Source organism: Planococcus citri, chromosome 4 (assembly GCF_950023065.1).
Source record: "Planococcus citri chromosome 4, ihPlaCitr1.1, whole genome shotgun sequence".
Taxonomy (NCBI): Eukaryota; Metazoa; Arthropoda; class Insecta; order Hemiptera; family Pseudococcidae; genus Planococcus; species Planococcus citri.
Genome location: NC_088680.1, coordinates 28552622 through 28579682, shown reverse-complemented (window position 1 = coordinate 28579682; position 27061 = coordinate 28552622). Strand labels below are relative to the sequence as shown.

The window sequence follows — 27061 nt, the reverse complement described above, 5'->3', positions numbered from 1 at the left end:
CTTATACACACTGGTGGAAAAAAACTGTTTTTTTGAACCAAAAAAAAAAAACGAAAAAAATTGTTTTTTTGTGGCCGGTTTAAAACATGTTTTAAACATTTTTCGAATAGGTATGTTTAAAACAGAACATTTTGTTGTTTTTAAAATGCATAATGGTTTTAGATTCAGTTTTTTTTTTTTTGCTTTAATTTTTTTATACTTTTTGGTACTTTATAACTTTGTTTGATTTTGTTGCTCTTGTTCAATCAAAAAATGTAAATGAAATTCGAAAAATTCGTTGTCTTTGATGTTTTATACATTTGACAATCATTTTTAAAAAATTCTCGATAATTTTATGGTCAAAAATGCCAAAATAATAAAAAAAAAAACAAAAATTCATTTTTTTTCGTTTTTTTAGACTTTTTTGATATTTTATAACTTTGTTTGATTTTGTTGCTCTCGTTTAATCAAAATAATATGTAAATTAAATTCAAAAAACACGTTATCTTTAATGTTTTATACATTTGACAATCATTTTTTAAAAAGTTCTTGATAATTCTACGGTCAAAAATGTCAAAATACTAAAACAAAAAAAACAAGGTCTGAAAAAAAAACATGTTTACAGTTTCAGTTTTCAGTTTTTAGTTTCAGTTTCAATTTTAGTTCCACTCATTTTTCCATCAAATTCGTAACATTTTGGACATTTTGAGAAAAAAATGAACTACCTACCCACTTGAAAATTTTAGTTTGCTTTTTTCTGTTTCAGTTTTTAGTTTTTAGTACCTATCAGTTTTTAGTTTCAATTTCTTCATTTCGGTTTCAGTTCTCGACCACTTTCAGTTTTCCATCAATGCTCTTTCGATCTAGCTCTGTCAGGGTCAAAAAACTTTGTAGGTACGATTTGGGATACCTTGCTTGTAAGAAATCCCAACTGGCAAAAAAGATAAATTTGGACTGAATGAAAAGAAATTTTATTGAAACAGTATCGAAAAATACACCAATACGTCAAAAAGCTGCTAAATTTATATATTCGATTTTTAGCGATTTTTTGAAAATTCAAAGGTCTATTTTCCACGAGAAATTCAAAAGTTTACCTTTATATGGAATGCTCTAGTTTGGTTCATGTCCTATGTCCTACCTTCAAAATCATGTAGCGGTGGTTTGGAGTAGTACTGAAGTCTTTAGCAGATTTTTGATTTTTTTTTCATTTCATTTTGAATCTTTTTATGAGAATTTTTCTAGAACTGGAAAATTCAAAAATCTGCTGGAAGCTTCAAAACGACTTGAAACCAACAGTAATCGATTTAGGAGGTCAAAAATGGTGTGGAAAACAAATTTCAATTTTCTTTCTCAATTTTACCAAATTTTGATTTTTGTTTAAATAAAAATAAGTCAAGTGAACATAATCAAAAAATTCGTCAAAAATCTGAAAACGAAATTCAACCCGACTTGGAAGCTCTTTTGATTTTTTTTATATGGTACTGGTTTAAAATGTTTTCCCTCAATTTAATTTGGGAATCGTCTTTTCTAACCACAAAGTCAAGTTTCATGGAATTTGAGGGCAACTTTGAGTCTGTAAATTCAAAAAAGTATTTTTTAGATCCAAAATTTTCAAAAAATTGCTCAAAAATGGTCAAAAAATAGGAGCTACAACATCTAATAAAACCATATTTTCTAGCAGCAAGTCGAGCTTCCTCGAATTTGAACCGATTTTGGGCCAGTACATCCAAAAGGGTATATTTTCTGGGACCAAAATTCTCAAAAAATTGCACAACTGTGTATTGCCTTCTCTAATTAAAAAATAATTCTCCCGAAGCTTTGGTGCAAATTAATTTGCTTTATGAAAATTCCAAACCTATTAATTGCCCAACCACATTTTTTGGACCATTTTTTGTCAACAAATTTTTGGAACCCTTTGATTTGCGATTTTTTTCATCAGGTTTCGAACAAACGCCTTGCACCAACTCGTAAAATATACATTCATGCACAATAAATTGCATAGTCTACGTATTGAAGGCATAACGTGCATCAATTCATACCGGTATTCAGCCTGATATTGTATTTTTTTTCTCAGTCAAAAATTTATCGCGAAAAAACCACCTCGAAAGTTTACTCGACCTTAAACTTCACCTTGAAAAAATTATCAAATAAATCAAGACGTGTCATCGCAGTACAAAAGTTCAACGTTTTTCTTTTCAGCGATAATTTTTTTTTAAGAAAATACAACAACTGAAAATCATCTTCAGAGTCAAAGATCACCTTTTTTTTTTTTTTTTTGTTTAAAAAATCAACTAATTCGGGCAAATTCACTCAACGTTTTGTTATCCCCATCAGTGTGATATTATAACCACAAATTGTACGAGTAATTCGAGCCCATTTCAAAGAACAATGCCACTAATTACAATCAAAACCGACATTAACATTATACCCTACCTTACTCGAAGGTTGCTTAAATCAAACATTGTGCATTTGAAATGAGAAAAAAAATTAATTATTATTTGTTTGCCTATTATCGGATACATTTGCGAGCTTGATTACTTAATTATAAAGTAATCCGAGAAACTCGCCGTGAATTAAACGACCATTGACGAAATTACCCAGGTGTGTACTGCGTACCTACTTGCCCCTGTCTCTCTCACTGCGATGACACGGTGACAAAATTTATATCACGCACATGTCGCCTGTTTCCCAAAATCAAAGACAATCGACGACTCGACTCGTGCGTATTTCCTGTATATTTTAAATAGAAAACACGATCGCGATCGCTTCGAAAAAATTTTCGTACCCGTATATAGCATCGTAGGTAGGGTACTACGACGTCAAAGCGGTTTAATATTTACCAATTTAACGTTTCCTTTTGCCATTGAAAATTTCATAATGGAAATAATCGTAGAAAATTCAAAATACAGTCGACCGCCGCCCCCAATCACACCCACAAAAATTTATCTCATTTTTGCTACAAATACTTATACTCGCGTACGATTGACGAAGAATAGGCGCTGATTATACATATACTACCTACGTATCAAATTGAGCTCACGTGAACATAAATCATAAATACAGTCCGCAGGGGGCAGCGAGGGGGAGCTTTCGAGTACATATTTGCAGTGTCATAAAATTTAACAACGCGTTGCATAAATTATTTGGATTTTGAAAAAAAAAAAATCTCGGTTGGTAATAATTTGACTACGTGTAGTCGCTCGAGCGTGAAAAAGCTTTCAATTTGATCGTGTTTTGATCAGATTTTATCTACGATAACGATAGGTAACGTTTTGGAAAATTCTTCACACTTGGTCAAGGTCAATGTCAAGCTCTTTACCTGCTATACCACCGAACTTCCATTATATTATGGTATTTGTATAAATGCATCGCCATCGATGCGAGAGTACCATATACCTATACACACTTGTACCTACTGTACTATTTGTTGTGTACACATTCAAGGCGAAAAAAATTGTTCATACCTTTTGTATCGTAACACTAAACTAATTAGTCAAGTTTATCAACAAAAAACCGCGGAAGTACATCGATCGCTTCGTAAATACATATTCGATTTCATTGAATAGACTGCCATAGACGGTGACGATTCGGTGGTTGTTTATGAAATAAAAAATCTCGAATATAAAAATTAAAAAACAAACCAGTTAAACTCCGTAGGTTAGGCTCCAATTGTGAATCTGCCCGGATTATAGTATAGCTGACAAAAAACTATTTGTGACTGATTCTCGATTTCTATGCGTCGAATTTTTTAGTTGGTGTTTTTCCTAAGGATCATCTTTCGTGCACCCCCCCCCCTCCCCTTTCACTACCACACTCAAAACTTATGAGATTTGATGACAAACAATTTGGAGAAAAATAATTTGAATTTTGGCTTTTGGGTCAAAATTAAATTCTATAAAATGTGTTCAAAATTTGAATCCCCTGCAAGACTTGTAAGTTCGGCCTTTTTCCTTCATACTTTTGATTTTGAACAGAAACTAGCATACGTATAGGTAATATTATTCTTTATGAATTATAATTCATACCCTTTCCACCTCCTCCCACTCCATCATTAAATTGCATTGATTATGAAATTTTTTCAAAATGTATAATGTAACCTGAGAGACGAATATTTGTGAAATCATCCTCAAAGAGAGCTGCCAAAGATGTGAATTTTTCGAGTCTATATTCAACTCTCCGCCTCCATCTTCTGCAACAGCACAAAATTAAACATTTTTAGTTTTTAATTTTTTTGTTTTTCATCAAACAAAAAATGTAAAACTGCATTTTCTAGACCTGGGAGTCTGACGAATTGAATTTTTATACTCATTATTGGTGCATGAAAAAAAAAAAAACGTAAGTAGGTAGAATAAAAAAATTTCTTTTTAAAAATTTTTCAAATACATATTTTCAATTTTTGTAGCTTGATGTGAACTTAAAAATTGGATCCATAGCTTTTATTCAAATCCAAAAAACCTTTGAGTTAGATCGATATTAAAAATTTATTTATCGTTCAGGTTTAGGGCAACCCAAAATATGCTCTTATCTTATTCGAGGTAAAATTCTCGATATTTTATTTGATCATTTGGGGTGAAATATTGCTCAAAATATTCGAATACCCTAAAAATATGTACCTATTTGAAAATATGCTAGTTTAATAATATGAGCACCGTTTTACTCGTCTTGACAAGCACATTGCGAAAATTGCTATATCAATTATCATTTGTGTTTTACTTCCTAAAATACATAGGTAGGTAGGTACATACACTAACCTTATTGGCAAAATAGAACAAAATGCTCGAATTAAAACTTTATTTTAATCGTGAAAAACCATTCCGAGTATTCCAAAACGAAATTAATTTCAAAAGAATAGGAACTTCATTTTAAAAGAAACAAAAAATCAAAATCTGTGAAAATGACGTTTGCAGTGTTGTGATTCTCAAAATGCAAAAATTTTCAAAATATTTGATAAAAATTGTGAAATACGTGGTAATTTTAGACGAAAATATTCAAATAACAATCGAATATATAAAAATATGCATTTTAAGGCGAAAGGTTTGAAAATATTTGAAATGAAGTTGGGCTTACTTGAAAGGAAATTTTCTGAAAGAAATGATTTTGTTAGGTACATTTCTGATTGGAACGTTACGAAAAAATATTCAAAAAAATAATAAGCATTGGTTTCCAATATTTTTTAGAGGGAATTTTTCAGTCATTCATTAACCATTGTCTTTGAAAGCTTTCGGTTCCATTTTAAAGAACCTCATATTTTATTCATTTCGGTATTTTGAAAAAGAATTTTTCTGAGGTTCGAATTTTCAAAAGAGATGCTAACTTCTGACAACGGAATCCTTTGAACTGACACCCTTCAATTCGAACAAAACCAAACTAGATCGAAAAAAAACCGGTTTTAAAACCTTCAAAATCAAAATTTAAAGTACGCAAGTTCATGTTTACCTAGGTTTAGGGTGAACTTTTTAAAATTTAAGAAAATATTTACTTTTTCACAAAATGTAGGTATGTATTTTAAAAAAATGAAATAAACCAATTTGAATAATTACCTACTTAATCCATATTTTCAATTCCATCACTTCGAAAAATAAATAGGTATACCAATTAGAGACCACTCAGAAACAGCTGAGTTTTAAATTTTATTCGAGAATTTCCAGTCGTTCTAGAAGGCTCAAAATTGAACTTTGGCACGCATACGTAACATTGGCTAAATTTTAATCCATTCTGAAACCTCCAGAACAACTCGATTGCTACGAAAATAGCTTTTTAATCCTTAAAAATTTAATTTAGAGAATCCAAAAATGGACTTTACCTGGTAACGAAAGCTTCAGGATATTCACATTATTGTCTTTTGACGGTTTTGGAAACGGATCCGTTTATTTTTTTCATTTTTTATTTTATTTTTTGATTTTAGGAATGCTGGAGAATATAAAAATATATATTTTTTGAGAAAATGTCAATAATTGATACCTACGTATGATCACAGTTGCTTTTACTCAATTAAGATTATTTTGGTTAAATTTTTTATCCTCTCCAACTCCCATTTTTGAGTTACATGAAAACGAAAAAAAAGTACCTATAATATGTCTTATGATAGCTGCCACTAAAGGAGGGAGGGGACTAGAAACGGTTTAATGGGGATATACGTATTTCAATCGTATTGATTAAATTTTCTTTTAAAAAATTCAATTTTTAAAAGACTCAAGTCGGTGAAAATAAAAATAAAACATTTTGAGTAGGTATAATAATGCATAAAATTACATATAATTTTGAAAATTTGAAATGTTTACACACTAGAAGAAGTAGAAGCTGATCAAATTCAGACCAGAAGAGCTCTCTCTGTGCCTTTTAAAAATAATTTCACTGAAACAAATTTTAGCACTGATTTTATAGAACTTCAAGACAGTTATAATTGTCAATTTTTTTGTTCTTTTGATTATTCTTTTTTTTTTTTACTTAAATTAATGAAACGAAAAACAACATCAACAACAACATGGTAAAAGGGTAGAAATTTTTACTCAAAAAGCCATTAATAACGTTGAGGTTTTTCCACCGCAGCACCAAAAAAATTCAAATGCATTTTTCTTTTCGAAAGAATCAGGAGTAAGGGTGAGGAAATTAGAAATAACCACTAGATTTTTTTTAGTCACAAATTTTTCCAATTTTTTGGATGCAGTCAGTGGTTTAGGTAGAGTTTTCAACTTTTAAGACTTGAATCTACATGGTGAAATATTCAGCAAGTACATTCAACGTTGGAAAATTGATCAGTATAATTATAGCAATTTATGATTTTCAGATTCCATTTTAATGAATTTCTGGCGAAGAGTTTGTTACTTTTATTGGACTAGAATTTTGATTACCTAAAATATTTTATTGAAGTGCCTCCGTCGAAGAAATTTCCAAAGGAATGGATCTATATACTGAAGAAAGGGGGGATGTTGTCGTATATGTACAACTTTTTTCAAACTACATATAATATTTAATTAATAACATTTTTTGTAGTTTTAAACTTTGCATTTATTTGAAAAACATGTGGTTTAAATTGAAAAAAAAATTCAATAAATTATACGGAATATTTTTCCGATTTGGTGGCAAAATTTTGTTTTACCTTTTTGATCGTATATTGATGAAAAATTGTAGAAGTACGATACTATTTAATTTCCACCCTGTGTGATAAGCCATTCTCGTACAATATTATAACAGAAAAAAAAACATCATATTATTGTGTTTTTGAAACAAAATTCGCCTACAATACGCGAACATATGCAACCGTGTAAGCTTTTCAAGACTAAAGTCTCGGATGTGGCAATTTTTTTATAGACACAGCGAAAAGGACGCGGGTACCATTTAACGAGATAATTCGAATCGTAATTGGTTAAATGGTGTAAATTCGCAATATAATTTTCTGTATGTCTACTTTATTCTATCCTTTTTCCATTTTATTTTTTATTTCAACTGTTTTAATCAGTACTACCGGTTTGAACGTACACAACGTTGGGACATTGTTGCCAAAATGCGAGAAAAAATTTATTCAATTACCTTCCTACTATATTATACTCTATTACATATACACGCACTATGTAGTATGTATGTACTTTCTTATACGACCCGTTTTACCCATCCCATAGCCTAGTGATGGTACATATATCCCCCCTCCTTCTCGCCTCTTCGTGGCCGATGTACGAGTAAGTACGAGTATACATCGTCGTATTCTGTGTAATGCATATTCGAAACGTAGGACGGGAGGAGAGGAAGGGGAGAGACATCAGCGATACGATGTGCGCAATTTTTTTTTTGCAAATATTTAGAAATTTTCGCTCTTTACTCAACTTGCATCAATCGATCACTGATAAGCGGTGAAAAGAGATAGAGGGGAGGTTGTTACAGTTTTGACGCATATGCTGTTACACGATTGTTTACACATATTGAACTGTGATTGTTCCCATGCGCATACCAATGTATAAACTATAGGTACCTACCTATAATAACATTTTGCTCTATCGTAGTTGAATTTACGAAATGAAAAAAAATTACCGCGCGTTATCAATTTATGGCGATTTCATTCAATGTCAAAAAGTCTCAGCTGCTGCTGCTACAACGTCATCGATTCAAAAAAAACACGTTTTCAACCACCGAATTCCTGCTGCTGTTACAGCAACGTCATCGATTCAAAAAAGAAACATGTTTTCAACCATCGAATTCGTTTTTTAATTTTTTGAAGAATTTTTTTTTTTTAATTGAATTTTTTCTTTTAGTGGCTAAGTCGATTCATTTTCGATTTCAGCTGGGAAATGAGATCCTGAAAATTCCAGTTCAAAAAAATTGATTTCAACTCGTGCCTTAAGCCCTTCTCTTCTCTAATGAAGATCAACATGGGAGACATGATGAAAATAAATTTTTTTCAGCATCGTATAATTTCAGAATAGGTACCTACTTGATACGAAAATATATTTGTGCACTGGCTCCATGATGAGGCATTTTAAACCCAGAGGCAGTTGTTTAACGAGGGTCGAAGTTTCTCAAAATGGGAGAAATTCATATATTCAGGTCTTGTCAACTTTTTTAACCCAATCGAAAAATAATTTTGACGTCGTAGGAGCCCATTTGGAAAAGTCTGGGAGCTTCTGAATTTTTTATAACAAAGACAATTTGTCTAATTCAAGAATTTTTCATTTGTGAAAAAGGCTATAGGTGGATAAGTATGGTGAATTTGCCCCCGAGAGCTTCAGGGTTGATATTTGCATGGAAGGTGGGTACCCTTGAGCACCTTCCGTCAGGAAAGTTTCAGACCCCCAGACCCCCCCCCCCCCCGTTTTTGAGAAACCCCTCCTTTTCTGAAATTACCTACAATAAAAAAAATTTTCTCAGCCCCATGAGAACCGATTTTTTCAATTTTTTGGTATGTTATGAACATTCATAAGAGGTATCCCCACAAAAAATTTCAACCCCCTCCCCCCCCCATATTTTCCCCTCAAAATGGCGTTTTTTAGTTTTGTTTGCCTGTTTTAGCAATGATCATGATTCCACACAAAAATGCGAATAGCATTTTTAAGTGTGTTTTTAACCCCTAAAAAACATATATTTTTTTCAAAAAAAAATTTTTGGTGGGCCGTGGTCAAAAATTGAAAAAACCAACAGAGGGGGGTTAAAAATCGATTCTGGTGTAAATTATTGTTTTTGGTAAACGAGGTGTCGTTTCCACATAAATCGAACCCCCCGAACACGAATATGACGTCCAATTTTATATTACCCTCATCCACACCCCTCCAGTGCCCCTGCCCCCACCTCAATTTTTACTATATTAAGAGTTGAGCTATTTTCATAATGTTGGTGTCATTTTCATATGAATCGAACACCCCGAAAACGAATATGAAGTCCAATGTTATGCTACCCGCATCCACACCCCTCCAGTGCCTCTGCCCCCAACTCAATTTCCACTATATTGAAAGTTCAGATATTTTCATAATGTTGGTGTCGTTTCCATATGAATCGAACATCCCGAACACGAATATGAAGTCCAATTTAGCTCTGCTCTCATCCATCTCTTTCCAAGCTACAGTCAGCTCGTCCATTTTTACTATTTAAAATGCGTAAACCTATTTTCATAATGTTGGTGTTATTTTGGCACGAATAGAAACCTCGAAGCTTGAATGTTAAAGTGTTTGAACCTCGCGTTAGTCATTTTTTTACTTATTTTTTGCAGTTTTTGCATGTATGTCGTTTAGTTTTCAACCTTTGCGAAACATACTTTTAAAAGTAATAACAATCCAAGTAATTATTGGTAGAAGATTCATCGGAGTTGGTAAAAACATTCTTCGTTCAGGTGGGGGAGGAGACATTGTAGGGGTATGGATGAGGGTAATATAAAATTGGACGTCATATTCGTGTTTGGGGTGTTCGATTCATATGGAAACGACACCAACATTATGAAGATATCTCAACTTTCAATATAGTGAAAATTGAAGTGGGGGCAGAGGCCCTGGAGGGATGTGGATGAGGGTAGCACAAAATTGGACTCCATATTCGTTTTCGGGGTGTTCGATTCATATGGAAACGACACCAACATTATGAAAATATCTGAACTTTCAATATAGTGTAAATTGAGTTGGGGGCAGAGGCACTGGAGGGGTGTGGATGCTCTCGGGGGCAAATTCACCATACTTATCCACCTATACCTAGCCTTTAAGTAAATATTCAAATTGTTTTTATCGGAGCGAGTTTTTCAACAGGCCAAGGAAATAGGTTGAATGCCCTTTGCACATTTGACATTTCGTTATTGCATTGAATTTTTAGGGACCTCCAGGAGAGAAGAAGGTAGTATAATCCTCCCAAATTATCAATACCTATGAAAATTCGTATTATTATATTATGTAGAATTGCTTTAGTAGAGGATCGAAGATTCTAGGTGGTCTAAGGTGGTTTTATTTTCAAGTATTTGTTTTTTGCACTCCCAACATCACACCCCCCCCTTCCAACCTCTTCCAAAGTTTTTGAATTTTATTTTAAAAAATAATCTTGGATTTTTAACCTAAGCAGTCAAGCACAAAACGTTGCATCTTTCTTCTCTTCTCCCCTTCCCTCCATTCTCTTTCCTTTCCTTCCCTTCCATTCTCTTTGAAAAAAAAAGGGGGACCCTATTCAAGGGGACCAACATATGAACCTACGCAGATCAAGAAAAATTGAAAATTATCAACCAGAAGCGCCTGCGGTAAAATCCCCCTGCTTATAATGTAGGTACCTATTATACCTACACAAATGGCAATAAACTTTTCGAAATAATTATACAAGTTCCTGCTTCGTATACTTTCAAGCCCCAGAAGGAAGAAATTTGTACCCGTTGATAATTGTACGGTGTATTCGGCACTTTTTAGAGATATTATTGTAGTAATACTCACGACAACTTATATAGCTCTTCCGCGATACGTTAATGGAATTAAGGATAAAGAAACATTCGTGTAACATTGACCTAATATATTTTAAGTGCACTTGATGTAATTTTTTTCATTACATTTTCAAATCTAAGGATACTCTTGGAGGTCATTTAAAAATCATACGCGTAGATATCAATTTATTCACTTAGGTACCTACCTAAGGATCCACGTTAATATTTCAATTGCTTCCAAAGTCATCCTTTAACCTTTACCTACCTGTCCCCATCCCTCACATATCTTTGGCTTTCTTACTCAACAGATTTAAGTCGAGTACCATACCAACCTACACATTTACAATGGCAAAAATTTTGCCACTTATTTTCTAAAAATACTCGTACAACTCGATTTACTTACGCGTGGATTAGAAAATTCGTCCTTCGAATCGTGTAATAATTTTTTTTCTTTTTGTATAAAAGTACGGAGGCGATACGTGCATCGAGTAATTACACTCTGAGGAAAATTTCGCACGAAATTCTCAGCTGCAATTTTACAATTAGTCTAGAATTATAGCATTGTTTCGAGTCGACTACAAGTACATACAACTACGTTGTTGCTTTTTTTTTCTTTTTCGAATAATTACGCAAAAATGTAGGCGTTTCACGCCCTATAAAAAAGTAAAACAACGAATTTATACGAGTAATCCGACTATTATACCTACTCTCTCGGTTGAATTTTTTTTCTTTATAGTCTTATCGTCGTCTTTGTAAATTTGACACATTTTCTATTCGAATGTGTGCACTGGTATCAGCATCAGCACCAGCACCGTCACGGTGTTGAAAAAATAATCGTGCGAGCGATAATTTGAATAGAAATAGATAACTTATCGTTGTAATTTTGAATCTACGACTAACCGACTAAAATGAAAAAAAAATTGGTAGTTTTAAAATCAACGTGTGAAATAGTCGGTCGTATGGATGTTAGCAGCAGCCTATGGTATAGGTACCTCAGATCTTCTATGCAATTTGAATTTATCCGCAGCCTCTCTCTAGTAGGGTCGATAATCATAAATTATATAAGCTCGTAGGATATTAAATCTGTCAAGGATTTTAGCAATTGCTCATGTTCAATATGGCAAACCCGGGCTAATTTCATCACAAATGATGATGGCACAAATTTGCGAGTATCATCATTCATCAATTGAAATACACATAGTTCCGAGTCGACGAGATATCTCATCTTAATGTGTCAACGAATCAGGACAGGACACAGTCTTCGATTCTTTTCATAGTCCAGATAATTTTTTTCAAGTCCCTTCCTACAACAAAATCACGAAAAAAGAGACAAAATGCGAAAACTGTATTTTTTTTCAACATTGTAGATGAGGAAACGCAGGTAAAAAATTATTTAGATTATTCAACTGGATCTTTAAAAATTTTAAAGGCATTTCAACCTCACATTTTCCCACTCGATCTTCAACTCATTGGTTTAGGTTTCAACTGTATCCATGATTATTCATTTCAATGTTTTGGTCGGAGAAATACTCGAATTAGGTACATACATACATAGACGAGTTTGTAATTTTTTCAATTGAAAAGCACTCTCGCATCATTCCTTTCAAAAGAGCTTCATAAGATAAGATCAAACTACCCTTCCAGAAGTTTGCTTTTCATGTTGGTTTTTTTCTTCAAAAGGGTTGGGGATGGAGGGGGGGGGGGGGTCAAAAAACCAATGAGCTCAATATTTTTTTACTCTCACCCTTCCCATGGTTTGCTGAGTTATCAATTATTGGAACAAACATTATTAAGGTTTTTTCAATTACTCGTATTACCTAATCAATTACGCTAAATAGTGCTCTTTGCATCAATATTGGTGTATCCATTGCATGAAAACGAGTGAAAAATCAAATTGAGAGTTTATGTATAAAGATTAAGTATTTGGTCGAACTATCTTCAAAAAAATTTAATAGACGTGTTTTTGGACTTCAAAATTTCCAAACCACCAGATGAGTATAAGTACATTGTTTTTACAAGAAACTACATTGCCTATTTTCTGGAAATCTTTTGCGGACGAAATTAGTGAAAATTTGCTGTGAAATTTCTTTTGAAATTTTATTTATTACCTTTTAATCATCATTGGGTGTGGAGAGGGGTACAGCAGGATTGAAATTCAAAATTAATAATTATGATATTGGGATTCTACGCAAAATTTTAATGCATTTTGATTGGTCGCATGGGAATATTCATAAGCAAGTTATCGAACTACACTTTAGGGGCGCGGGGAAGGGACATAGAAGGGTTGGAATTCAAAACTGACGATGTACTTGGATTTCACGTAAAATTTTATTGCATTTTGATAGGTCACACCGGAATATTTTTATAAAACACTTGTTGAATTACACTTTAGGGTGGGGGAGGGGGCACAGAAGGGTCGAAATTTAAAATTAGTGAGATATTGGGTCTCTACGCAAAATTTTAATGTATTTTGATTGGTCACACGACAATATTCATGAACATAGTTGTCGAACTACACTTTAGGGCGGAGGGGAGGGGCACAGAAGGGTTGGAATTCAAAATTAATGGTATATTCGGATTCTACGTGAAATTTTAATACATTTTGATAGGTCGCACGGGTACTTGGAGAGAAAAAATGTCAATGTAAATTTTGGAGTGGGGGTAACTCTAAACGACTTCACGGCCTCATAATTCGTCATTGTGCAGGTATTTTTCAGCCTTTTTTTTCAGTACGGTTGGAAATAATCTTGTCGAACTAATTTTACAGAAATCTTTCGGTTGCCGCTCATACTTACGACTACAGAACAATTCAACCGTCAAAAATGCATAAAAACTGCATTCAAAGTGCAATAAAATCTGTTTGTGCTAAGGCCCAACAGAAAAGAAGACATAAATTTGGTATCGGGTGGTAGTACCCTACTTGACCACGTTTCATTTTTTTTTGTGCCGGCCACGTTCAGAAATACACCCCTTTAAGGCTCCAGCCCCCTATTGTGCAAGTTTGAAATATTGAAATCATGCGTTTCGGGTTTTCGGGGGTCCCTTCTACATTTTGCCGGATGATTTTTTTGGCGAGCAAAAAATTTTAGTATGGTAACACTTTCACGTGTACCCTAACTCAATTTTCTATATTTTAAATTTTTTTTTTTAATACAACGCTAATTGAAGAGTTTTAAGGAAGGCTCAAATCAGAAAAGTTGATTGGTACCTAAGTAAATTGAAATTCAAAATAAAAAAACTTCATTTAAATAAACATCTTAACGCACAAATCTTATTTTTTTTATTTTATTTTTTTATTTTGAAAATTGGGAGTTAAGTTATTAACTTAAGGAGTTTGAAAGGAGAGGCTCGTAACGTATTGAAATATAAAGTTGGAATTCGAAATCATAACCATACGTTACTTTGAGTCATCGTTATTTTAAACATTTTGATGGCTCATATTGTAGGGTTCAAGGAGCTTTTAACAAAATGTAGTATTAAATTTCAGGTATTCGAAAAGGCCAAATTATCGTTCTGAAAACTAGTCGAGCTCAAAATCAAAACTAGGCTCCTCCGAAAGGCGAAATTTTGACATCCAGTATTACGTTTTTCAAATTTTTAAGTTCCAACCGGTCCAACCTTTCTCCTCGAAGGGTGCAGTTTTGATTTCAGTGTAAAATTGTTGGAAAAATTTAATTTCGGTTATTCGGTGTAGAAATTTACAATGAAGCAGTCTGAGCAGTCAGAATTCTTTTAGTGAACTTCTCTCCCTTCAGATTCTTCCCCTATCATTGTTGATGAAAAATAAGATTAGAGGGGTGAGAAGGGAGGCAAATAATAATATTACGTATACGCTGATTTTTGACGAGGATCATGGTTCTCCTTCTCGGGCTTCTATGCTGATTACTGGTACATTGAAATTTGAAACTGACGCTGAATGTTGATCAAATTGAAAAATAGCGAGGAAAACACGGCATCAGAATGCGTTTTCCGCGTATGCAACCGGAAGGACATTTATTCTAAACTCGATACAACGAGTCAACGAGAGGTACGAGTAGTACGAGTACTTTAATTTGTACACGAGCTGAACCCGTCGTCGTCGCGTCGTCGTAACACACTCGTAGCTCGACGTGTATCACAGTCATTTCGCGATTCTCTTCGTCAAACGCTCGGATCCTCGTCTAATCGTTCTCTCTCGATCGTTGGATTTTTTTATCGTAAATTAGTCAGTTCGGGTCAATTTTCGATCAATTTCAACGAGTCTGAGATCAATATCCTCGCATTTGTACGAGTTAATTTTAATCAGTCGTTTCGTGTTTATTTTTCGTTTAATTCGTCGAATCGTGAAAGCTCGAGAATTTATTATTGCTGCCAACATAGTGAACTTTTTCGATCAATTTCCAATCAATTTTATACACCGATTGTTGCGACTTGACTGTTGACAATTTATACCTATAGTACTTAACATCACCTAATTTATTGTATGATTCAGTGATCGGATATTTTTAAAATTTGTGCGTGTGTGTGTTTTTATCATTTATTGAATAATTTTCGACGATAACGTTTTGTTGATATTTTTGTATAATTTTTCCTCCGTCGTCGTGGTGATTGACTGATTTATTTATGAGTAATACATATAAATATTTTTTAAAGTTGAGATATCTTTAGACAGGAACATCGTTCGATTTTGATTTATGAAAAGTAGAAGGTAAGGTGATTCACTTTTTATCATACTTTATTTAAATGTAAGCTAAGTAAATGATTCTGTTAACGGTTTAAAATTGTCGATTGATGGTGAGATTTTTCTCTGATGAAAATTTAATTTTTTAATAAGTGCAAAAAAAATGTGAAAAATATTAATTTTTTCGAAAGATTGCCTAAAAAAATCAATGTAGAACTTGATTCTAAATTATTAGAATATTTTAAATGAAGAAAAAATGAAGAAAAAAAGTAAAAAAATGTTGATGTGTTTTCCTGGAATTTTCAATTTTATTGATGTAAATAATTTGGATTTTGTTTTCAAACTTGTAATTTAAACGAAAGTTTTCTGATCTCTTTCTTCGGCTTTCAACTCACCTTCTCATAATGTTCCTTGAGAATCTCATGTTTGAAAATTTCCATTTCGAAGGCCTTTCAATTTAAGTGATAACGAGAAGATGAGAGTATTTTCTCTGAATTAAAACTTTTTTTTACTAGTAAAAAGTCGATTCAAGAAAAAATCGAAATAAATAAACAAAAATGGTTGATTTTTTGTTAAAGTGTGTAAAAATATACCTAATTAGTTCAGAGGTCTATTCAATTTCATGGATTGCCCGGCAATTCATTCAATTTTAATAATTACTTCATTTTTTTAAATTTTTATTTATTTTTTAATTTAAGGTGTCGATGTCGCAGTCGCGTGTTGTGATTTTTCTTCTGAGAATGAGCTATCTCGGAAATGGCTTGTTGACAAAAAGTCACGAAATCCAAATAAAATTTTTTGAACTCGTGCCTATCGAAGAAATAAGAAAATATTCAGAGTTTTACGACTTTCTGTCGATGACAGGACGAAAAAAATTTCAAATTTTTCATTGTACCTACTTATACTTGTTGCTCATTACGTTTTCAATTCGTTGTCAGCAGTTTGGATTAGATGTGATTTTTTATTGATTTTATTCCATAAAATAACGAAATTACGATTTTCGATGTTTTTCAACAGAAAACTTGAAAATTTGTGTATCTATGGGGGAGCAAGGGAGATTATTTGGTCGAAAAAATCTTTGAATTTTTAAAAATTTTTGGTGCGCATGAATCCCCTTGAATGGGTCTTGTAAAATAATATAGAAATTATTCTCTAAGGTTCAGGTTTTATGTATTTTTTGGTCCTCGGATCAAAGGAGTCGGTGCGATGCCAAAATGTCCAAAAATTACTGAAATAATATTCTCAAGATTATCATAGCATTTACCCTCTCCCCCTTCTTCAATTGCTCTCAAAATCCTGATAACCCAAATAAGAAGTCAATTCTGATGCCAAAATGTCCAAAAAATGGCTGAAATACTTATCATCAAAATTTTCAGAACATTCACTCTCACCCTCCCCTCTCCTGTCTCATTTTGAATTACAATTTGTAAAATTGAAAAAAAAATGGTTTGAAATAAATGAAAAAAAGTCGAGGAAAATAATTTTCTCTGGAAAACTATGGACACCCTAAGAGGAAGGGACTTGCCAATTTTCTGCTGGGAAATGATTTTATAGCTTCAATTACTTACCTACTTTTTTCAACAGTAGGCAGGTACCTACTGAACCAATGTATAACTGATTTGAAAAAAAAATTGAATAGGTAATTTATTTTCCAATTTAGCTCGCAATATTTATTCATGATCATCAACTTATTCTAAGAGGAATTCTTTCAAATTGATAACGTCACAGACATGAGTAAATATTATGAGAAATTGAGAATGAGTTCAATGTCTTTTTGTATGTATGATGCCTATTTCTTGTAAGATAATAAATTCTCGTGTTGAGGGAAATTTCGTTGAATTTACTTGTTCGATCATTAGTTTATTTGAACTGATTATTTATCTAATCGTTTGAAATTATTTCATTGTTACGAATTTTTTTCCACCTATCCAGTTGAAATGTTTCTATACCTACGTAAAAATCGTAAAATGACTTCTCATAGTATATCCTGGTTAGATTGATGGGTAGATCTGTGAAATGAATAAAAAACAAAGACTGAAACATCAGTTTTTTCTTCAAATTTTGACGCAGTATTTTATAAAGGAAACTATACACATAAGTTACTCATAGACCGACAAATACTATTTCAAAATGGGTGTTAATAGGAACCAATCTTTCATTCCATTTATTCGTTTTGTTCCATTCTTTTCTAAAATAAGGAGCTCCCTACATCTTTGTGAAAAAAGCGAATGCTTAGAGTCTATAATAAAAAATAAATATCCAAACAGAAATTTTCCACCACCAATAAATCTTCAACATTTAGGTAACATAATAAGTCGGAAAGCTTTGACGACCATGTCCGCATAATAGGGTATTTTTTTATTTTCAAACAATCGAGTAAGGAGGAAAAAAATATTGACATGTTTACGATCGTTTTAACGTGTCTTAAATTTACAACTCTTGAGGGAAAAACAAACCCTTTCGTGTTTTTTTAATGTTTTTTTTTTGGACAAAAGTGTCCGGAAGTTGAAAATAGATAAATAGATATTTATGATGGTTGGCATTTGGTAGCCTGGTAGGGTGTAAAGGGTATAATCTTGCATTATTTTTCTGTGTCACGTAGATATATGGGTTGAAATTAGAAATATAGATCACAACTCGGTCTATTTACTAACTCGATTAATTAATTACCTAATGGGATAAATAAAAAATTTTCATCGAGATCGGAAACGATTTGTTATTATGATTAACGAGTAATTAATTTTTTTACAGGTTAGAAAATTATAACGATTCTTATGGATTATACCTAGAATTGTTGATGTTGTCTAATTCATAAAAGTGTATTGTTTTCTGTTTTTAATATCATCGGTTCGTTTCATTGAACGAAATTTTCAAATTTTAAATTTTCAGAGCTACAATTTTTTCCAAATTGACCTACTTTGATACTACGAAAAAACAAATAATTATTCGTTTTACATCTTCAAATGCTTCATACATATGTACTTTACCTAGACCTACAGTCCTACACATCATTCTTTTTTTTTTTACGAAACTTTGAATTGAAGTGTTTAATTCTTCGAACCTAGATCGTACGAGTAATTGAAAAATTTATCACGTACTATTGCTTTTTCCTGGATCAGTTATAGTTAAGTGAAAATTTTGTACCAATGTTTTTTATCATCGTCGCGATAATTATACTTACAGAAGCACGTATCTGTAAAGCAAAGTCATTTTTTTACTCCAACATGTTTTATGACTGACTCTGAGTAAACATATACGAATAATAATCCCACATACTTATCATGTACAATATGTTTTTTGAAAAATTTCTGTCGGTTTCTGTATAGCTAATTATATTTGAACACGATAAATTTGCAAAAAATATGGCAGGTGACCTGCTTTTGAAATAGTTTTTTTCTATCATCAAAAATCTAAAAAATAAAAATTGTTCAAAAAAGCAAAAAAAAATCATCAACATGGCAACTTCTCTGAACAGAGAATGAGGTTTCAAGAAAGTAATAATTACCTATTTGTTGAAAAATTAAAATAATTTGAATAAACAAAGCTCAAAAAAAATTGAGGAATTGAGGAAAAGAAACTTGGAAAATATTCACCATAAACATGAACTTTTTCAACATTAAAAAAAATGAATCATGATATTATTATTTTTTGAAAAGTCAACAAAAATTCAAATTTTTCTCTTTGAAAACCAGTTTGATCGTCATGTAAAAAGATGACTCATTTAGCTCAAAATACGCAATCTTTGATCATAAGTATAAAGAAATTACATTTTGAGTTCTTTAGTGAGTTTTCCAAGTGTATGATCTTTGAACCTCTTCGATTGAAAATTAATTTTTTTTTCAAGCTCCTTCATTTTTCGAGTTTTCCAAAACTCGAGACCTAGAGAAAATTGTCCCTCTCATCCCTCTTTTCTGACTGAGCTTTGATTTTTTCGATCTGATCGAATTTCAAAAAAAAAAACCCTAAAGACAATTTTTTCCATTTTTTGATTTTTTTAAATGTAGGTAGGGCTACCTATTTTTAAAAATGATTTTTCAATTTAATTTTGAAAGTTATTTGCCTTTGAGATCAATTTGATTGGCATCGAAAGAAGGAGAAGCTACGAGTACCTTCGTGGTCTTTTATAGGCTCTCACTTGATTCAATTCTGTTTTACGAGCTTCATTGTATAAAAATCATAAAAAGGAGAATTTTACGTGAAATATTTTTTGGAGGATTTTAGTCAATTGGAAACCCTCCCTCAATTCCTATTTGGAAGGGTTTGCCCTACACATAAATAAATGTCTATTAACCCCCCCCCCCCCCAACTTGAAAATGATTATTGTCATCAGAAGAGTAATTGCTCTCAATCCACACCTCCATTTGCACCTATTAAAAAAAATTAACAGCTAACAAAAAATGTTGAATATTTAATAATTTCGTAACTTTTTGGAATTTTTGGTGACATTGAAAAATCTAGCAAATTAATCATTTCACAGCTAACAGAGGACCAGAACTTAAGAAGGACTCGAAACAGGGAAATTGATATTTTTGGCTTCTTAAAGAGAACAAGTTTTAAGTATAGACGATCACTTTCAGTGTTAATTGACATTGCCAATATTTAAAAAGGGTAAAGGGGGAAAGAAAATTACAAGAAACTGAAAAGTTTTGGATATTTGAACCATATCGTAATGTAGTCTAATGGAAAACGACTAGATCTGGGATATTTCTGAAGAATCTTTATCACCCATTTTGATCAGATCCGCGGATACTCAGCCAATGTAATTTGATCTGAACAGATCCAACCATATAGGTATCACATTTATGTAGAATAGGGGAGGCCTTATTCGATGTGATCATATCTGAAGAGATTTAATCAGACCGGCTAGATCTGATTTCATCTGATTTGTTTTATCAGACCTCATCAGACCGGTTTAATCAAATCTATATCAGAGTTTTGATAGGATTAAATCTGTTCATAGATCTGATCAGATACAGTTAAAGAGACCTGATTGGATCTGATCTGATCATACCCGATTCTATTTGATCAGATCCAATCAGATCAGAATTTTGATTCCTAACCTGATTGAATTTGATCAGGTCTGAAGAGACCTTATCAGAACTGTTTGATAAGATTCGATGGGATCTGATTAGATTTGGATACTCTCTGAATCAAATTTAATCAGACCAGATCTAATCCGATCAACGTTTTGATCAGATTGAGGAGGGAATTCTGTTTTGTTGGATTCCATTATTCTTTCTGTTCATTTAATATATCTGCCTGCCCCAATTATCCTCATTTGGAATTATTGATAAACTGACACATTAACATTGTTTTTCACTAATCTTCAACCCATATAACGAGTAACTAGGTATTTTCTAAAAAATAAATCAAACAATTTTGAAGGGAGCATGAATTTAAATAATGACTCTGCTTTATATCTACCTTCAATTTTTGAAACCCAAGATACTAAGTGCCCACTGAGCTTCCCATTAAACTTTCTTTTTTATGTAGGTAGGTACTTAAAAAAGTAAAAAATAAAAAAATAAATTTTTGCATAGGTAGATGGAAAGTAAGTACATTATGTGCTTGACCTTGTTAATTCCTCGAGCTTATACAATAAACGGAGGTATTTTCCTCGTCGATCTTCGCAACTTTTTATCATCATTGACCAAACTTTCCCATCATAGCCTACAGTTTCAATCGCGTTACTTTTCCTGCTTTAATCTACAATTTAATTTTATAGTACTTGAAAATGCTACAGAATCACTGCACGATACCAAACCTCAATAAAAATTTCAATAAAGAATAATTAAGTAATTTACAATCAATAGATTACCGACCGAAGATAAAACTGAGCTCGAAACACTGCCTTCTACTGCGAGAAAAAATCTTCATTAGATTAATTTCGGGAGTACCTAACTATCGTTTGATGAAGTTTATTCTTGCACAGGTGTTTTTTCTCGTTTTTTCAACAAGGCTCGAAAAAGTAATGTGTTCTAAGGTGAAAAATAATCGCGAAAATTTAAACTGTTTCTCGAGTATAATTTTAGAAAAAATCGTATCTTTTGAAATATTGAAGAGGTACTCGTATTTGGCATCATTTGGACTAGAAGAGGTGAATATTTTATTTTAATTTAAACACGAGTGATTTGTTCTTGAATTTTTAAAATTTTTTTTTCAATATTCGTATGAAAAACACTCAAGGTCAGATTTAAACCTTGAACCAGTTTCGAAATTAAAATTCCAGGGAATTTTCCATTTCACTCGAAGCCATCGAATCTGGTATCAAAATATGTGCGGTACTTGGCGTACTTACAATTTTTTTTGCTCGTGGCAATGGCATTGAACTAATATGAATGTACCTAGTGAAAAAATATTTTTATTTACGTTGAAAAATTTAGTATAGGTAACACCTTGTTTGGATCTTATTTGAACCTGGAGCCTGGGAAAGTAGGAGAGACGTAGAAATTCAAATTGCTTTATACCTAATATAAGTCTAGATAGATCGAAGATTCGAATTATGTTCTAAAATAAAATTAAATTTAAACCACTGGTGGATTAATCGAGGTTAGGTATATTTTTGTACAAGGAAGAAAAAGTGAAACTAATCTCGTTATCTTTGCTCTGAATATGAGTTAACTTTATATTGAATCCCAGATTCTAGAAACTATTGAGTAAAGTAGGTATGCATATCAATAACTCAAATCAAATCAAATCGCATCATGATTACGTATTCGTCTAAAACAGTTTATCAAATACCATTTCGAATCGACTTCGCCTACAACAATTTAAAAATTAGTCTAACCTTTAATCACCCTAAACGTAGGTACAGTAATTTACTACCCAATCCCCAATCCCCACTTCCCCAGTATATACATATACTCGCCATGACTCGCCGCCATCCTGTTTTATTGTTCGGGTGGAATGTTTTGTTGCATTCAAAGATGAAAAAATAATTGTATTCGTATTTACTAAAGTCATTTTAGGAAAAATAAACCCGCAAACTGATACAGAAATAAAAAAAAAAACTAAGGGTTGTTTTGTTCGAGACATTTTTTTTGGTGATTTTTTTTCACTGTTCGACATCTCAATAGAGATACCTACAAATTATTTGAAAGTGAATTCTCGGAAGCATGTTCATATGTACAAAGAGAATCTTCATTGTGTGCATTTTTTTTATTTACTAAAATAGAAACGCGGTTAGTTGATTATATTCTGGACGTACCATATATATTTCAACGAATACAATATTTGTCTCCTATACATCGTCGCACCTATGTAGACTAAAGATTCAAAGAAACCTTTTTTTTTATTCGGAAATATTTCTTAAAAAATTCCAATGGTGCCAGCAACTGCAAGAATGTCTGAATGAGACTCGAGGGTGAATTTTTCGGGCTTTGGATTTACCTAATTTAAGTGTTTCAGAATATAGATGGGTAGGTAAAATTTGCCAATGATAGTCACATTTTCAAGTATAGGTAATCGAAGAGATCCACTCGATAGATATTCGAGAACACACTTCAGGATTATCAGTGATGTGTACCTACTTGTGAGTAGAGTTTAGGAGATTTTGTAGGCTTAATGATTCCAATGACCCCAAACTTCTTAAACAATGCTTCGAAAAATGCATCAGTTTCCGGATGATTTCAGTATCGTAGGTTATTGTTCGCAAAACATTACTCACCTAACCTGCTTTTGACTGGAAAAAAGGTAACGAGGTGTTTTTGTTGAATTTCTATACTGACAGCTGTCTTCTAAAATAATGATTGAATTTCAAGTCCCCTACAAATGATGTTGAAATACGAAACAAAACACGTGTTTCCAAGAAAAACTGAAACTAAAGAGAGCTAGCTACCGCAGTAATTTACAGGTGTGGATCTAGTGGTATTTCGAGGTGGAAAAAAGACATTTGAATAGAAAGATGGATGGAAGAAGTAAAATCTGACGAAATAAGAACTGAAATTAGAGCTCAGAAAAAATATGAAAATAAATATTTGAAAAGTCCACTGACCTGGGTTTTCAATTTTTCTACTGATAAGACCCAAATTTCATCTCGAACCTTCCTTCCCTCTTGAAAAATTTCAAAACAATTTTTAGGATGGTCATTGGTCATATTATGTAAATTTTTTAAAGATATTTATGTAATCTCGGTCTTGGTAAAAATCACAAAATGTTCTCAAATAAATAGTCTAAAATGAGGATTAAAGAGGTCGAAAAGGGATACTCGAGATTCACTTTATCGAAGAAAAAAAATTTCATCAGTCTTCTCTTCAAGTTCAATTCATTCTGCTTTAGATATTCTTAAGAAATTCTTGGAAGAGGTATTTCGATCACACATACGCAGAGCCAGCGCATGTGAAATCACTTTCCTCGGCCACGCTTGATCGACTTAAATGCTTACACAATCGATACACTCGCTCACATAATCATAAAAAAAATATAGATGGTGCGCAATAATCGCGAATAAATATTACCTAGGTACCTATTTGTACGTACCTATAAAGAAAAAAGGAGATAGATAGATAGGTACAGCATCCACATGTACTCTTGTGGCGGCGACCATTGACCATGGCCATCATTTACACGAGATGAAAATGAATGTCAACGCACTTGTTACATATCTTTAGGTAATACTCGTGCACGAAATATGTTTCCTTTCATCTCCTATCTGATGTTACTTTTTATTTATTGACTTTCACGAATATATATATATAGGGTGTCCTATCTCTCATTAAACTTCTGTAGAAATTTTTCTACATAGATTCTGACTCTGATATAAGTAGCTCGTCTTTTGTGCACTAAAAGAGCATCTAAAAATACTTACACACCAGACTTTTTGACGAATTTTTTAATAGGTAGATTAATTATCTCAAATTTGGCCTATTTTCCAAAAAAAAAAATTGATAAATGCATCGTTGGATTTTTTTTGAAATGAAGATTTCCACTGATTGAGTTGACTCATTTTTTATAATTTTCATCTCCCTTTCTAAATATAAAGTAGATAATACTTTTTTAATTGGCTCAAGTTCTCAACATTTTTTGGAAAAAATACCTTCTTTTTTACATTTTTCGTAAAATAATTTGGAAAACATATTTAAAAACTCATTTTGTCCCTAATTTTCATCAAATTTTATGATTTTTCGATATGTTTCATTACCTACACGAGTTAAGTCCTTCAAATCTTATAAGAAATGGGTACTTGTACGTACTCAAGTAATAAAAAACTTCTGATATTTAAAAAAAGAAAAGGAAAATTTCGATTCGGTGGGCGTAAGCTTCAAAAAACGAAAAAAAGTGTGAAGGATGGGTAAATTTTGAAAAATATTTTCAAATTTTGGCAACTTAGAAGAGAGGAGAGTGAAGGGAGATCCAAAAAATGGCCCAAAGTCTGATAAAAGTGCGTTTTTTGAGAAGGTGAGGGATTAATTTCGACAATTGATATTAGGATCATGCAAAAATTTTGAAAAGTTTCTACAAAAATCTACATATAGTTTATGTAAAATGAAGTTTTTCAAGGTCAACAAGTATGAAACTCTTAGTTCCCTCCACCCTCCATCCCCTTTCAAGTGGTCTACAGCGCTGATTTTGGGATATTTTGAGTTATGTACCTACTTTTGATTTCCATTCGGTCGATTTCCATTACGATACTTCCCTCTCCTTCTGCCTTCCTCTAGAATTTGGACATGTGTGAATTTAAGGTCAATATTATCTAAATTCAAACGCAAGTAGATCAGTCATCAAATTATACCCCCCCCCCCTTGGAATGTTCTTAGGTTCGGGAGAGAGTGGGAAAAAACGTACAAAAATGATCATTCAAAACAAAAATAAATGAAGATTGAGAACCAAAAAAATTGAAAAAATTTGAATGCATAAATGATTTTGAAATATGTATAAAAAATTTAAAAAATTTCCAACTTGAAAAATCGGCAGAAAAAAAATGTTTCCCTTCAGTACCCCTCCACCTCTGTAGGTAAAATAGTCCAAATTTTAGCTGGGTAGTGAGGATACCTTGTGGTGAAAATTTTGTACTTGTGAGGGCGATTTGAATGGCTCATTATGTCGACTGGAAATTTAATTCTCTACAATTTCCTCGATGTAATTTTTTTGTAAGACGTTTCTTGGATGCTTAATTTTGATTTTTTTTACAAAAAACTAAAATTTTTTGAAAAATTTGCCAACTGAGCTTTATAAAAATTGATCTGGAGACGAAAAAAGCGTCCTACGAAAAAATTATATTGAGGAAAATTGTAGAAAATTGAATTTCCAATCGACTTAATGCCGTTAGTTTTTTTCTAGGATGCTTAGTTTTTGATTTTTTAAAGGGTATTTGGTATCAATTGAGTTTTTGAGGAAAAAACAACCAGAACCTGAACAAGATTTCAATTGGAAGAATCATCAAAACCATTTTCAAGAATCGGTTCGTTTTGGTTCCTCAAACGATTGAAATATCTCTTTTTTTAAAAAACTGAAATAAGAATTCAAGTTTTTCAAACGGAATGAAAACAATAAATTTTTTTTAACTTTTAATTTTCAATTTTTACCATATTTTGGAATTGGAATTGTTTGAAACCGTTCTTTTGAAACCACTTTCAAAGGTCATGAAAATAAACAAGATCACCACCAATTCAAATTCAAACAGCTTTCAACGCTGATTTAAACAAGATTCGAATTAATTTTTTCAACGATTTGTGAGTTCAATTCAAATAATTTTTTTTGAATTTTGAATTTTGTTTTTGATATAAATTTTGTCACAACCTTATTGATCAACAGTTGAACAGAGGTTTTAGAGGAAAGACATAAAGATGCTATTCTGAGAAAACAAATTAAATAGGTACCTATCTTAGAAGATCAATTTTTTTATTAGGTGTTTGATGAATTAACTACAAATATTAACCTTAGGTAGGTCTATATTTATTTTAGATGATTCGTTTAATTTTTCATTTTGAAAAGTTCAATCAAACAGGTAATGGATCTTTGAAAATTTCAGATTTTTTGCGATGCGTAATTCCTAGATATCGATTCGAATCCCGAATACTCAAAATTATTCAAGATTCATAATTCGAATCATTTTTTATAAAATTTAGGAGACAAAATGATTTGAGGTACCTACCTGCCTATTTGAATCGTTAAATTGGAATTACGTTGACGATTGGTAATTCGAGATTTAAATCGATTTTTTGACGATTCTTCTCACTACTAAAATTTTGTGATTTTGACTGAGTTATTTCAAAAATTTGGAGAAATGGCTTCAAAATTCTAAAAATTTAATAGGTATTCATGGTAGATATATTTTTCTATGGTAACAAAAGGTTTAAATTTTTGGTCTAGATTGGAATAAGAAAAAATTATTTCCAAACTTTTTATATCTCGAGTTCAGTAGGTAGGTACCTACTTATCTATACCCCCCCCCCCCTCTTTGCCCCTCCCCAAAGTACAAAATCAAAATTTGATCTCCGTTATAAGGGTTGAATTAAAATCAGCTGATCTTTTTCGTTTGTAGCTTTTGTATGAGGTGAGATCAAAATATTAATCGTGTTGAAAGAGGAGATTTATTGAAAAAAAAAAAA

At 32.2% G+C, this 27061-nt stretch overlaps 1 protein-coding gene across 2 annotated transcripts in view; it reads left to right on the top strand.

The window, feature by feature from the left end:
- Positions 1-14891: 14891 nt before the first annotated feature.
- The window catches only part of LOC135842329 (probable peptidoglycan muropeptide transporter SLC46), a 41828-nt gene continuing 29658 nt past the window's right edge, over positions 14892-27061 (top strand). Inside the window, exon 1 of one of the 2 annotated variants that reach the window (XM_065359732.1) lies at positions 14892-15539. The gene's annotated coding sequence lies outside the window, so the exon portion shown is untranslated. Of the gene's footprint in view, positions 15540-21398; positions 21610-27061 lie in introns of those variants that run through there. The other variant, XM_065359733.1, reaches the window with a different exon arrangement.